At 42.0% G+C, this 14,398-nt stretch overlaps 1 long non-coding RNA gene across 1 annotated transcript in view; it reads right to left on the bottom strand.

The window, feature by feature from the left end:
• Positions 1-10,216: 10,216 nt before the first annotated feature.
• Positions 10,217-14,398, bottom strand: part of LOC116668028 — a 44,781-nt gene continuing 40,599 nt past the window's right edge. The window contains exon 3 of the long non-coding RNA XR_004325074.1: positions 10,217-10,286. This is a non-coding gene — a long non-coding RNA (uncharacterized LOC116668028). The remainder of the gene's footprint in view (positions 10,287-14,398) is intronic.

Here is a 14,398-nt window from a genome sequence, read left to right as displayed (position 1 = left end):
AGATATATTTTCCATTGGTATTTTCTTGGTGTCAAGGAAAGAACTTTCTACTCTTAGAAGATCTAACACTACGTTAAGGTTGTCTGGCTGGTGTAGGGTTAAGGTGTACATGGGAGGGGAGATAAGAGGGAGCTGTCCTCAGTCTGCTGTGTGTGACTAGAGAGCTTCCTACCTGAAATAGATAACAGAGAAGAGGAAGGCTTAAATGTTCAAATTAATGGAAATACTAAATTTTAAAAGATAAGCAAGAAATGCAGGTTGTATTTTCAGCTGGTATTTGACCCTAGCTATCCCAATGGTCTGATCTCTGGTGCTTCTAGAGCTACAATTTAACTGAAAGGACAATTTAATTTCATCAAAATATTTAGAAAATATCTCTAAATAAAGATCTTTGAGCCTACTTTTAATGACTACTTAAGACATTGATCACTAATAATATTCATATGCAAGACAATATTGGATATAGTAAAGGAGTGAATAGTAAATTGAGAGTGAATTGATACAGTAATAGTAAATTGATAGTAACGTGATAGTAAATTGATAAAGTAGTTAATAGCATTTTGTTTTTATAATTAGCTAAAACAAACAAACTTCATTTAGGAGCCATTATTTGCTGAATAAATCTCTCATTCACAGATAACATGAAAGAAACATTCATATACCTCAGGTCAAAACATTACAAACTCTTGGTCAATTAGAGTCCAAATTACTGTGGTGGTTCCATGAGTGCAGTAATATCCTTGCTGTAAAAATGCAGTGAGTTTGAGAGATGCCTCACAACTTCTCTCTCTCTAAGAGATTCACAATGCACTTAGCATATTAAGACTATTCTAAGATATTCTATGATACCAAACCCTGTTTAACTCAATGTTTCCCAAACTTGGTCCTGCCTCATTTTCTCAAGGAAAACCTATTATTCTGGTGAAACCTGTGGGCTGCCTATATGACAGCTCTTCCTTTCTTTCCCTTTCTAACAAAACAGTGATTTCATTGGAACACCAATATGCCCAGCCCCAGTGCATCTTCAACTCTTTCTCTAAGCCAGTATTAACAATTCCTAGTGGCAGGTCTGTGATGTAGAATAAGACCTAAGGGGAAATCTGCTGGTAGATTCTTCCTTGATTAAAAACAGACCTAAACAAGCAATTCTCCAATGAAGACATACAAATGGCCAATAGGCACATGAAAAAATGCTCAGTATTGCTAATTATCACAGAAAGGCAAATCAAAACTACAATGAGGTATCACTTCACATCAGTCAGAATGTCCATCATTCAAAAGTCCACAAACGATAAATTCTGGAGAGAGTATGGAGAAAAGAGAACTCCCCTACACTGTTGGTGGGAATGTAGTTTGGTGCAGCCATTATGGATAAAGGTATGGAGATTCCAAAAAAACCTAAAAATAGACTTACCACATGATCCAGCAATCCCACTCCTGGCATATATCTGGAGGGAACTCTAATTTGAAAAGATATATGCACCCCAATGTTCACAGCACCACCACATACAATAGCCAAGACATGGAAACTACCTAAATGTCCATCAACAGAAGATTGAATAAAGAAATTGTGGTATATTTATATAATGGAATACTACTCAGCCATAAAAATGCCATTTGCAGCAACATAGATGGACCTGGAGGTCATTATTCTAAGTGAAGTAAACCAGAAAGAGAAAGAAAAATACCGTAAGATATCACTCATATGTGTAATATAAAAAAGAAAAAAAGACACTAATGAACTCATCTGCAAAGCAGAAACAGACTCGCAGACATAGCAAATAATCTTATGGTTACTGGGGGGAAGGGAGTGGGAAGGGATAAATTTGGGAGTTGGAGATTTGCAAATATTAACTACTATATATAAAAATAGGTAAAAGGTTTCTTCTCTATAGCACAAGGAACTATATTCAATGTCTTTTAATAACCTTTAATGAAAAAGAATATGAAAATGAATATATGTTTGTACATGTATGACTGGGACATTATGCTGTACACCAGAGATTGACACATTGTTAACTGACTATATTTTAATTAAAAAAAAATGCTAGCATTGAAAGAAGGTCCTATTAAGCTTTGGATGCTATTATGTGAAAAATAAATTGCCTCTAAAAGTGAGAGGATTTTGCAATCAGGAAGTAACAAACCTGAGGTTAAAAGCCAGAAGGCTGAGGCTGGGGAAACAGAAGGATAAAAAGAGCTTGGGTCTTTGATGGAATTGTTGAATCCACAAATCAACATAATGACTGCCTATTTCTTAATAAGCAAATAAAACTCTTATATAAGCCACTTACGTAAGACAAATGGGCTATTATCACTTACAGCTTAACACCACCCCAGCTGATACATTCTCTCGGGAAAACCTGGAGTAGAATAAGAGGGTGTCCTGTTGATTTCCTGTGAAATTGAGTGCTCAACAAATACTTGTGGGGAAAGGAAGCATGCAGGGTTATTCAGGGCTGGGACAACGAGGTTAATTTAACAGGACTGAGCCTGCTGCTCTAATCATGGAAAACGCAGCCTCTAATGTGCCAGGGTGGCACTAAGAATATGATGTGTATCAGCTGTGAGGTCCATCAGTAAGGATAGAAAAGATTATGCTGAGTGTTTCAGCCTCAGTGTTTTCCAACATCAAGGCTTATGTCTCACTCAAGCTACATGTTCATTGTGGGTTGGCTGGGGGCTCTGCTCCGAGTCATCTTCACTCCGGAACCCAGGGGGAGGGAGAATCTTCATCTGGAACATTGCTAGATGTTAGCAGGAGAAGAGAAAGCTCTGGGGATTCTCACTTGACAGCCAAAGACTTGGTCCAGAAATAACACCCATCATTTCTCACAGCTCATTAAACAGAACTGGTTAGCAGATTCCACTCAACCATAAGGAGGCCAGGAAGGGGAAGCACGCAGAGAACATCTTCCCTGGCTGTGGCTCACATCAGCGTAGCTGGCATCACAATAGATGTTTCTAGCCAGAGTGTGCTTGAGTTCCTTCGATTGTCTCTGGGAGGTCTGTCTGTGCGAAAGCAAGGCCTGGGTTGGTGGCTGGAGAATTACAGGGAGCCAGATTTGGCCCTGGGGGAGAGAGATGGTGAGCGCTAGATTATGTACCAAAGTTCCATCCAAACAGCCTAAACTCCAAGCAGGGCTTCGGCCTTAGGAGGGAAACTGGAGGGCCAGACGTACGTCCAGTTTTTGTTTGCTGAGTGCAGGCAATGAGGCTTCTATACGGTTTAATTTGAGGTAGGGCTTTCTGCAGCCAGGCAGGATGGGAGAGATGATTCATGGGTATCAGGAAGGGGAATTTAACCAACTTAAGGATGAAAGAGAGTCAAGGTTCTACCCAGGAAGACATAGTCGAATTTGAAGGGATTAGTGAGGCAAGAAATAAGAGAATAAGTAAACAATACTGAGCTCAGAAGGATTACACGAGAAAGGAAATGTAATGTGAGGCATAGACTTGACAAAAAGCTTGGGAATAATGCAGAGAACCACATGAGAGGCCTCAACATCTCTGTCTTTGTGCCTAGCATAAGGAGAATGGTGCGATTTCAAGGGGTCATGCTAGACTGGACAACTGTGTGTGTATTTTAGGGGAGAAGCCTGTGATTTTCGTGAGGTTCCTGGTGCCTAGGGCCTCATGGCAGAAAGACGAATTCCAGACTCAATGGCTGGGGAAGAGCTGGAGCTGGTCTGAGCTGGGTGCACACTGCCTGCCTCGGTCTGGCTTATCTTGGGGACGGAGTTGAGCTGAAACTTCAGGTGAAAGATCTTCAGTACCCGAGCTTAGCAGAGCTGAGAAAGGCCGGGCTCCTTTCCCGGCAGCTCTACGTTTCTGGCCTACCTGGACCTCCTGCAGCACCTGCCAACTGTGGTGCTCAGTGGGAACCTTGTATGAGATTTATGGAGCTGTTAAATCTCTTTCTGTGTATGTCCCCTCTCCCTGCAACCTGCTGCTGGCCCCTTATGCATTGACAGGAACTCTTCCAGCACTCCTGACACAGTAAGAGCCCAGTAATGGTTGGTTGTTATTGATGCAACATAGAAGTTTAACCTATAGAAAGTGGATATAAGATAAACCACAAGGTCCTACTGTACAGCACAGGGAACTATATCCAATACCTTGTAATATCCCATAATGAAAAAGAATATGAAAAGGAATACACACACACACACACACACACACACACACACACACACACACATAACTGAATCACTATGCTATACACCAGAAATTAATACAACATTATAAACTGACTACACTTCAATAAAAAATTAAAATTATAAAAAAAAACAGATATAAAATTATCCAGCTTGACTGGAAGCAATGCTTCTGGAAACTGTGTAATGTAAAAATAGATTGGCCTTGGAGAAAAAGTGGTATTTGTTGCACTTCTATTGTGTATCAGGCACTGGGCCAGGCACATCAAAACATCATCTGTTTCTCACATTAGCCGTCAGGCAGTTTTCTTTTCTTTCACTTTATAGATAAGGAACAGACTCATAGGTTAACTAGCTTGCATGAGTTCACGCACCGTGCCAGTTTGTAAGCAGAGAAGCTGTGATCTGAAGGCAGGACTCAGGGACTCCATGGCCCAAGGCTTTATCACTTCACGACTCTGCTCCAATAGAAATAACGCAGTACTTTGATCAACCAATGAGCATCGGAAGAGGCTTCCTAGATCTTTACACATCTGCTCAAGAGGGGAACCATGGAGGAGGGAGTAATTAGCTAACTAATGAATCATCCTCTGTTGCACAAATAGCTAATTGAATTTACTCAGGAGGAAGCAACAGGGTGATCCTGCCTCCGTGTTCCAGCCACACAGTCTTGGGCCAGTTACTTAAACTCTTGGAGCTCCGATTTTTTGTATTTGTAAAATTGGGTCCCTCCCTTGGTCAGGCCTGTCCTCACCAATCTATGGTGAGGGAGCAGCCGGGACTGTGTATGAGCAATTACTTGGATCCTGTAAAGAAAGATTCAAATGGAAGGCATCATTACTGACTTCACCTAAATGCCAGACGTTAATAAAGAAAAGATTTTCCATTTCAAATGTATTAAAATTGTACAGCAGGAAGCCAGGCTCACCCTCAGTTTTAATAAGGAAATATTTCTAATCAAGACTTCAGGCATGACATAAGCAAATAAAAATTAGGTCTTTAGAAGCATTTATTCTAATATGTAATTTTAGATGATTTTATGTGCAGAACAGAAACTGACCATAAGATTAATGCGTGAGCTAATAATAAATTGGAAAACCTGAATTTATTAGCAGTAGTCTTTGTTTCTAAGTTATTTTTGTTTTTACAAATTTTATAGAATTGTCAAATATTCGGAAGTACTGGGAGGAACATCCTTTCAAAAAACGTACTGCTTTTTAAGTTCTCTTTATAGGAACTAGAAAAGAAAAAAACAGGTTTTTATAGTCAAGACTTCCTCCTATTAGTGTCAATAACAGTTAAGTGCATTTATGGAGACACGAGACAGCACAAAGATTCTTCTGTAATTCATCAGAAGGCCCACCTGAAGTATAATTTACATTACACAGCTCTGCTTAGTCATTAGTTTCTTGTTTAGCAACAACGTCCTTCATTTCAAATCCTTTGATGGTAATTATGTGTAACTATGCCCTTGAATTCTGAAAGCATGTGTACCGCAGCTCTGGTGAACAATGGGTATTTCTGGACGACAATGCAATTGGCTTCCCGTTAGAGACCATACAGGCAATGGTCTGTAACAGCACTGGAAAAAATATCTGCAAAAAGTTTCTGAGCTTGAGCTCCAACCCAAAGTGAGGTGTGCGGTTATGCATGTGTGTGTATGTGTGTGTGTGCGTGCATGTGGGTAATGAAAAAACTAAAAGCAAGTCGTTCTGCGTAAGGCATGATTTTCTTAGCCCTTAATGACCATATCCCATTTTAAACTTCCTGACATTTCTTAAATTAAGGTGTATCAACACAGATCATAGACTGTCTGACCTGAAAGTGAGATAGGTTTGAGATATTAGGTCCCCTTGTCTTCTTTGTGCAGAAATATGTCTTGCGTTTGTGTATTTATTCATATATACTGAGCACTCTTATGTGCCAGGAACTACTTAGGTGCAGAGAACACAGGCCCTGAGAGTCTTGGTTTCCTACAGGAGCAACCAGGCCAGTGGTAGGGGAACAGATAAGTAAACCTGAATAACCTGATTATCCTCAGGCTGGGGAGAAATAAAGGATCACATTAACCTTAAGACCTTAATGCTCCGGCTTGTTACCCTCACCTGCTGATCTGGCGCCTCCTCAAAGCTGGGAGTTTCCAGTTGTACTACTCCCCTTGGAACTCATACTCTATCCCTCTGCTGCCCAATGCAACTGGCAACAACGCAGACTGTGCTCTGAGTACAAAGACCAACGGCGCACTTCGGGTCTCCCCGAGAGAGGGCATCCCTTCGAGATGCTGCATTTGGACTCCAGCAAACCCTGGCACTGGGTCTCGTGGTTTATGGCAGCTCTGCGACACGTCACACATTCTGCCGTCCTTGTCTTTTCTCCCCTCCCCCACTTCCCCTTCCCAGCTTTTGTTCTCTGAGGCTCTTTGAAAAGCCACATTTCTGTTCTTCACATATGGGAAATATTTTTGGTCAAAACGAAAAACCTGTAATGTGTTCCTTGGTGAAACGATTTGCTCAGCAAGGCTGGCTTCAACTTGAAAGAAAAAGCTTTCAGTAGGCAACCAAACCAAACAAAAATCCCCCAAACCACTCTGGCCACACTGTAATTCTTATTCATAAAAGCTAAATATACTTCTCCTTCACATGTGCACATTAAATTAAGCAGCCTTTCCCAGTGCAAGAAGGTGACTATTGGAGTCATTAAAATTTTTAGTATTGAGCTACACGCAGTTAAAGCAGTCCACATAGACATTTATATTTTCCTAAAACACTGGCTTTATAGTAGAAACCAGAATTATTTTCTTAGGGATTAACCATCTGGCCGGGTGGCACCAGAGAACACTGTAGAGATAATACTTGGAGAGTGCTTATTATCTGCAAGGCACTGTGCTCGGGCCTTTATATAAAAGTTTCTTTTCACTGGACCCTTATGACCAACACTAGGAGGCAGGTAGCACGATTATCCCGTTGACAGAGGGGGACACTGAGGCCTAGAGGTTACGTACCTTGCCCAAGGTTTTTCGTCCTTCTAGCCGTGCTCCTCACTGTTAAGATGCCAGGCAATTTCTAGGGTTCCCATGTTCCTTGTCTCATCGGTGTGTTTACCTTTATAAAGCGGTGGGGACCCTAGGTCAGGTTTGGTTTGGCTCTGAGTTGCCTGAGAGAATGATCAGCCCCCTGGGCTGGTCACTCCCAGAGTGAGCTCGTTCACTGAAGAGTGGGTGGTGGGGCTGGATTCCTCTGCAGCTATCACAAGAGAGCAACACCCAAAGCTTTGAACCCAGACTGATCTGGATTTGAATCCTGTCTCTACTAACACCTGAGGGGCTCTGAGAGAGCTGTTTATCTTTTCTGAGCCTCAGCTTTCTCAATTGGAATGCGAGGTTAATGCCGCCCACCTCTTGGCACTTGTAAGTAAGGATTGCAGAGAACATATGGGAAGCACTTGGAGAAGTGTCGGTAATTATTCATTCCCTTACCTCCATGTTCCTAGCCATGCACAGCTTCCCTGAACTCACCGCAGCTTGGCCTCAGTGGGCCCAGGCCTTCTCCTGTTTCTGGATCAGTGCTGATTGGCATTAGCAGCTTAAGTCTGACTGTGGTCTTGACATCTTTCCAAGATCCTGCTGTACCTGACTTCTCCTCTGAGATGTGGAATCTGACTCCCCAGTCCTTCTCATCCCCAACCCAAAGCTATGGTTGGGGTCTGGGTAAATGAACTCGACTTCTTCCTGCTGCGAGGGCCTGCAGGATTAGATACCCACACCCCACCTTCATACCCTGGACTGTGCCCAAGATCTCTACATCCTTTGGATGCTACAGAATGCTATTATAGAGCTGGCCTTTGCAACCGGATGTGGTCATCCCATCCTACTCATAATTCTTATTGCCATTTTTCTGCACATCTGTTAAGTGCCAGGTCCTGCAAAAAGACAGGCATGGTCCAAACAATTGAGTTAAGTGTTTCACATATTATTTCACTGAATCCTCATTATGATCTGGTAAAGTAGGTACTATTAATATCTTCATTCAAAAAATGAGGAAATTGAAGCTGAGGAAGATTGAGGGCCTTTCTCCAGGTCACACAGCAAGACAGAGGTGAAGACAGGCCTTGAATCCCAAGCCAGGGACTCACAGCCATTACACCATATTGCTTTCCATCCAGTCTGTCAACCCTCTACCGCCTCCTCCTTTCCTGGCTGTTTGATGTGCTCTAAGGAAGCAGGTGCCTTCTTTTAATGCGGCATCTCTTATAGTGTACTGTGATCAGCTTACTTGTTGCTGTCTCTCATTAGATGGGAGCTCCCTGCGGACAGAGACCACATTTTCTTTATCCCCGTACTCCAGTGCATAGCACAACATCTAGTACAGAATAAGTACTCCGAAAGACGTTTGTTGACTGAGTTGTATTGGCTTTTTCACTTCTGCCTGCTGACTTGTGTTGCTAAAGTTCCACATATTCTCTATCCAAATTCATCTGAACTATGACAGCTCTAGAATCAACACTGGCAGCTACTCTAAGGTCTGAAATGGTGTGTGTGCATGTGTGTGTCTACATGTGTGTAGGTGTTTTTATGTGTGTGTTAGGGTGTCAACTAAAGTAACTGTAGTTGTATTTTCAAATACTTGTCTACATCAAAAGCTTTTAGCCAACATGTTTCTTTCCATATGCTTTTTTTTTGTCTTTACAACAGATATTTTTAAAGAGCATAGTCCATTAAAAAAATAGAATGCTGCCCAGATTGGGTTTTGTCTGATGTTTCCTTATGATTAGATTCAGGCTGTGCGTTCCCAGCCAGCATGATGCTATGTCCCTTTCAGGGCATCACATCTGGAGGCCCCTGATGTCTATTTACCCATCTGAAGTTAATTCTGATCACCCAATCAAGATGCTGGCCTAGTTTTTCCCCATCTAGTTAACATTCTTTCTCTTCTTGTAACTAATAAACAATCTGAAAGGAGACATTTTAAGACCTTTTATTTGTCAAAGTTTCCTCCTGGATCCACTGATGATTCCTGCCTGTACCTGTCTTTATTTTTGGGGGGTGGGAGGGGAGGGAGGGACGCACTCTACCACTGAGCTATATCTTCTCCCACCCTTTTTTATAATTTAAATTTGTTTGTTTATTTGTTTTGTCTTTTGGGGGATAGGTAATTAGGTTTGATTTATTTATTTGCTTTTAATGTTGGTACTGGGGATTGAACCCAGGACTTCATGCATGCTAAGCATGTGCTCTATCACTGAGCTATATACCCTCCTCCCTTGCCTGTACCTATCTTTAATATGATGTTTACAAAATGACGATGATTCTGCAGTTAAATGCAGTATCTGAGTCTAGACTGGATCCTGTACTCTAGGGAAAACTGCCAGAAAAGACATCACTGAATTATTGACAAAAATTGGAATATGAATGACAGATTAAATAAAAGTACTATTATAAAAATTAAGTCTACTGAAATTTACTCTTAAATGATTCATAAAAACTTGTGTGCATATATAAATACATAATGTCTATGTACACATATGAATACATATTTAGGGAGAACATATAAATGAGAAAGCAGATGGGATAAATGTTTAAAGGTAAAGGTTAGGTACATGGGTATTCCCTGATTTCTATTCTTGCAACTTTACTGTACATTTGAAATAATTTCCAAATAAAAAGTTAATAACAAGCTTTGAGCCACCTAGAGAATAAACATTAGATGTCCTACCTGAAGCGATGTGAGTCTTTTAACGGCTGGCACTGAATCAACTACCAAGGACAGTTTCGCCTGCATTGAGTGATCCCCAAAGTCTAGTCCCACAGGAGACGCTATGACTCTTTGTGAAACTTCTGTCAGCACGACGGTGCCTGTGGAAACTACCAAGTAAATGATGGTGTTTTGAAATGGAAGACTCTAGTTCGTTTGCACATGTCTCCATTTTCTTTATTAAAAGACAATACAGAAATGATGAAATGATACCTAAGGGTCTTGAATATAAGGTGAAATGACCAAAGTCCTGGATGCAGTGACGTAAGCCCTGGCGCCAGCATCTGCAAGCTCTGTTCAGTCCCCTTTCATGATGGCTGCATACTCCTTCTGGTGTTCAACTAGCTTCAGGAATACTTGATATTTCTTGTCATAGTATCTGTGTGAGAAAAATAAATATGTTGAATGATCCCAAGCAGAACTGTTATGCGGCTTTCTCCCTACATTTAGGAGACCAAGAGTGTATCTGTGATGGATTTGCAGGCACTTCCCATTTTTTGAAGGCTTACAGCATCCTGAGCCATGAATCAGCATCTTTCACATCCAGTATCTTTAGCCTCCGTGGGTTAACCCACGCCTCCGTTTTAGAGGGAGGGTTCACATTTGCTCAACGAGGCTGAACTAAAGTAGCATCACTAAAAATCGGCAGAGCTGGAATTCAAGCGCAGGTCTCTCTGACTTCAGAGCCTCCACTATAACGTTCTGAAAAGCCCAGGTTTAACGGGACCTTTCACATTCCCAGCTTCATTAAGTATTTCATATATGACTACCCGGCCTCCCGCCCCCATCCTGGTTTAGTGACTGGTTTAAAGTCACGGCCTGACCAGAGAGGAGAGTGAACATTTTAACCAGCCTTTGCAGATTCCACACCAACGTTTCCTCTGTAGACTGCTTTATCTGGGAGTAAAACCCCAGGAAAACATGACTGATGCCTCTCCTATAGCTGTGCCCTGCCTTCCAGGCATCCCACGGAGGACCTTGCTCTTCCTGTCCTCTCCGGCTGATACTTCTGGGGAGACCTGTTAGAACTGGTGCTGGCAGTGAGTCACACGGCAGGGCGGCTGGAGCTGCCTCGGCACCACAATCTTAAAAAGAGCAGTCGTAGCTAAGACCAGTGGCACTTGCAGACTGCAACTCTGTCCTTATTGCTCTTGGTTGGGAGGTGCTGACCTGGGGTAAGGGGTGGATGGAGCCTGTTTAGCATGTCTTGGTAGATTCTGGGGTGCCCTGAAAGGAAGTCTTCATGAGTGAGCTTCAGTGGAAGGTTGTGAACTAGGGGAAAGTGCGTGCGTTACCCTGGATTCACACAGGGGCCCATCTGCCTGTAACACGCAGAGCTAATGGGATTAACAGGAGCCCCCTACCAGTCCCCAGTATTCCCACCTTAAGCATTCTGATAATTTAAGAGCTGCGATGCAGCCAAACACAGTTAAGGGGTGAGCTCCGTAGCCTGGGTTTGAATCTCAGTTTGGCCCCATTACTAGCTGTGTGACCATGGATATTTTACTTAATCTCTTTGTTTCTCAATTTCCCTGTCTGTAAATGGGAATAATTATAATATCTTCCTCAATAGAGCTGTTGTGTGAATTTAATGAGGTAATATTTAAGAAGCACTTAGAATAGTGATATCATAGCAAGCGATATCGGTGCTAGTTATGGTTACTGCTTATAAAATAATATTTCAGTATTATCATCACTCATGGGTTCTACTAAAACCTGCTCTATGAGCCTCCAAGCTTATTAATCAGAATGATTTTGGGGATAGCAATTTTCTCCTAATGCAACTCTCTGACAGTCTTAAATGTCAAGCAATTTTTTCACTATATGAGATGGATTTCCTGATTTTGGAATCTCAAAATTGCTGGAAGGGAGCTCGGGTCAGTACCCCTTCTCATGAATGTGAAAATTTCCAATTTTAATACTGACAGCTTTGCAGAAACTTTGCTGGTCTTATTCTTCGTACAGTGGGAAAAGCACCAGCGTTCCAGGCAGAGAAGCCTCGGTGACTTGGGGCAACTTTTTTAAATGGTCTAAGCCCTGCTATTGAGAGGGATGATAATGGCACTGGTACCTATGTCACAGAGCGACTGCATTTTAAACAAGGACATGAACAAGAAATACTCTGCGAGCTGTCAAGTGCTTACACGTGTGACCTGATGTTGTTCCTACATCCTTCTATTATCCTGGAATGTCAAAAGATGGATAGGCCAAATTTTTCTCCTTTTTTTACACACAGGAAGCTGAGGTCCCAAGCACTTTTTTTCCCTGTGCCTTTTAGTTTCTAATTTTTTTAAATTGTAGTAAAATAGACATACCATGGAATTTACCATTTTAGCCATTTTAAGTGTACAGTTCAGTGGCATTATGTACATTTACATAATTGTGCAGCCCTCATCACCATCCATCTACAGAACTCTTTTCATCTCGTAGAACTAAAATTCTACCCGTTAAGTCGTAACTCCTTACTCCCCTCTTCCCCCTGGCCCCTGGCAACCACCATTCTACTTTCTGTCTCTGTGAATTTGACTATTCTAGGTACCTCATATAAGTGGAGTCATATAATATTTGTCATATTGTGACTGGCTCTTTTCACTAATGAAACATCTTCAAGATTCATCCACGTTGTAGGATATTTCAGAAGTCCCTTTCTTTTTAAGGCTGAATAATATTCTATCATACATATATACAACTTTTTCTTTATCCACTCATCTGTCAGTGGACACTTGAGTTGCTTCCATGTTTCAGCTACTGGGAACAATGCTGCTGTGAACATAGGTATTTAAACATCTCTTTGAGGCCCTGATTTCAGTTCTTCTGGGCACATACCCAGAAGTGGAATGCTGGGTTATATGCTAATTCCATGTTTAACTTTTGAGGAACCACCATACTACAGCGGCTGCACCATTTTACATTCCCACCGACAGTGTGTAAAGGATCCAGTTTCTCCACATCCTTGCCAACACTTGCTATTTTCTGCTTTTCAACAGTAGCCATCCAAATGGGTATGAACTGTTATCTCATTGTAGTTTTGATTTGCATTTCAATAATGATGAGTGAGGTGAGCATCTTTTCATGTGTTTATTGGCCACTTGTATATCGTTTTTGGAGAAATGTTTATTCAAGTCCTTTGCCTGTTTTTTGATTTGGGCTGTTTTATTTCTTTTTTAGTTTAATTTTTTTTTTCTTGAAGTGTAGCTGTTTTTTTGGTTGTTGAAGTATAGGAGTTTTTTATATGGATATTAATCCTTTATCAGATATATGATATGCAAACATTTCCTCCCATTCTTAAGTCTGCGTGGAACAGACCTACGTAAGTGTTGTGTACAGATAACAGCTTGAGTCAAGGAGGAGATGGGAGAGTAGCTCAGCGGGAAACCCACTCTCCTTCCACGTGCAAGTCTTCAGTCCGCCTGCAGATGGTGCTAGAGCAGCGCGTGTGCCTCCCTCACACAGGCGGGCTCCCAGCTGACAGCAAGTAGCCTGGCATTCTTTTCAAAGGAACACGTGGGATTTACTCAAAGAACTTAAAAGCAGACTTCCCTCAAAAGTCTTCGGGGGCTCAGTGAAGAGATGGAGAAGAATAATCTGTTTCTAACTTCAACAGAAGAAGGCGGCTGCTAGCCCAGGGCTCCCCTGCCATGGGGGACTCAGATCTCCCAATGCTCCTGCATCGAGCCCCTCCACCTAAGGGCCTGCTCTGCTGACCCCGGTATTTAGACAGGGGTTTATATTCAGAGGATTAACAGCCCAACTCCACTGGGAGACCTTTAAGAACATGAAAAGATACCGAATGGCTTTTTCGGTGGACGTTTCCACTCTGTTAAAGGCTGATCCTGCTTTGGTGGCATCCGCACCTTTGTCTGTCTGTTACATAAGGTGGAATTTGCTTTTATGTCTTAACCTCAAATACTTTCCTAAAATGACAAAAGCCACTTGTACAACTGTTCCTTCATCTCTAAACTCACTACCAATGGCTCAATGTAGGTCTTTTTCATCTCAGCTGGATTATTGAAAAAGCTTTCCATCTGGCCTCCCTGCATCTACCCTTAGGCACGCTAATGCATTTTCTAAGAGGATCTTTCAAGTACCTACATCTGACCTGGTCCCACCCTTGCCTAAAATTCAGTATCTCCATTCTGCCTGTGGGATGAGGTCTGAGGTCCTTAACAGGGCCTTAGAGCTCCTTACGAGAGGACCCTGTCTGTTCCCCCTACACCTGGTTTCACTCCCTGTCATCCCCGCTCTCACACTTTGTATTTCAGAATTATGTGCTGTGTATAGTTACCTGCATACACCATGCTGTTCCCAGCTTTACAACTTTGTCTACGTTATTCCCTCTACAGACTATGTTCTTCCCTGTCTTGGCCTGCTGGCAACTTCTTTTAAGCATTTAAAGTCAGCTAGACTTAACCTCCTCTCAAAAGCTTTCCCTCACCCCTACAGGGTCACATTCTTTTCTGTTTTGGGTTACTTTGTCACCTGGTACTTCTA

This window comes from Camelus ferus, chromosome 13 (assembly GCF_009834535.1).
Source record: "Camelus ferus isolate YT-003-E chromosome 13, BCGSAC_Cfer_1.0, whole genome shotgun sequence".
In the NCBI taxonomy this organism is placed as follows: Eukaryota; Metazoa; Chordata; class Mammalia; order Artiodactyla; family Camelidae; genus Camelus; species Camelus ferus.
This window is presented reverse-complemented; position numbering and strand designations above follow the sequence as displayed.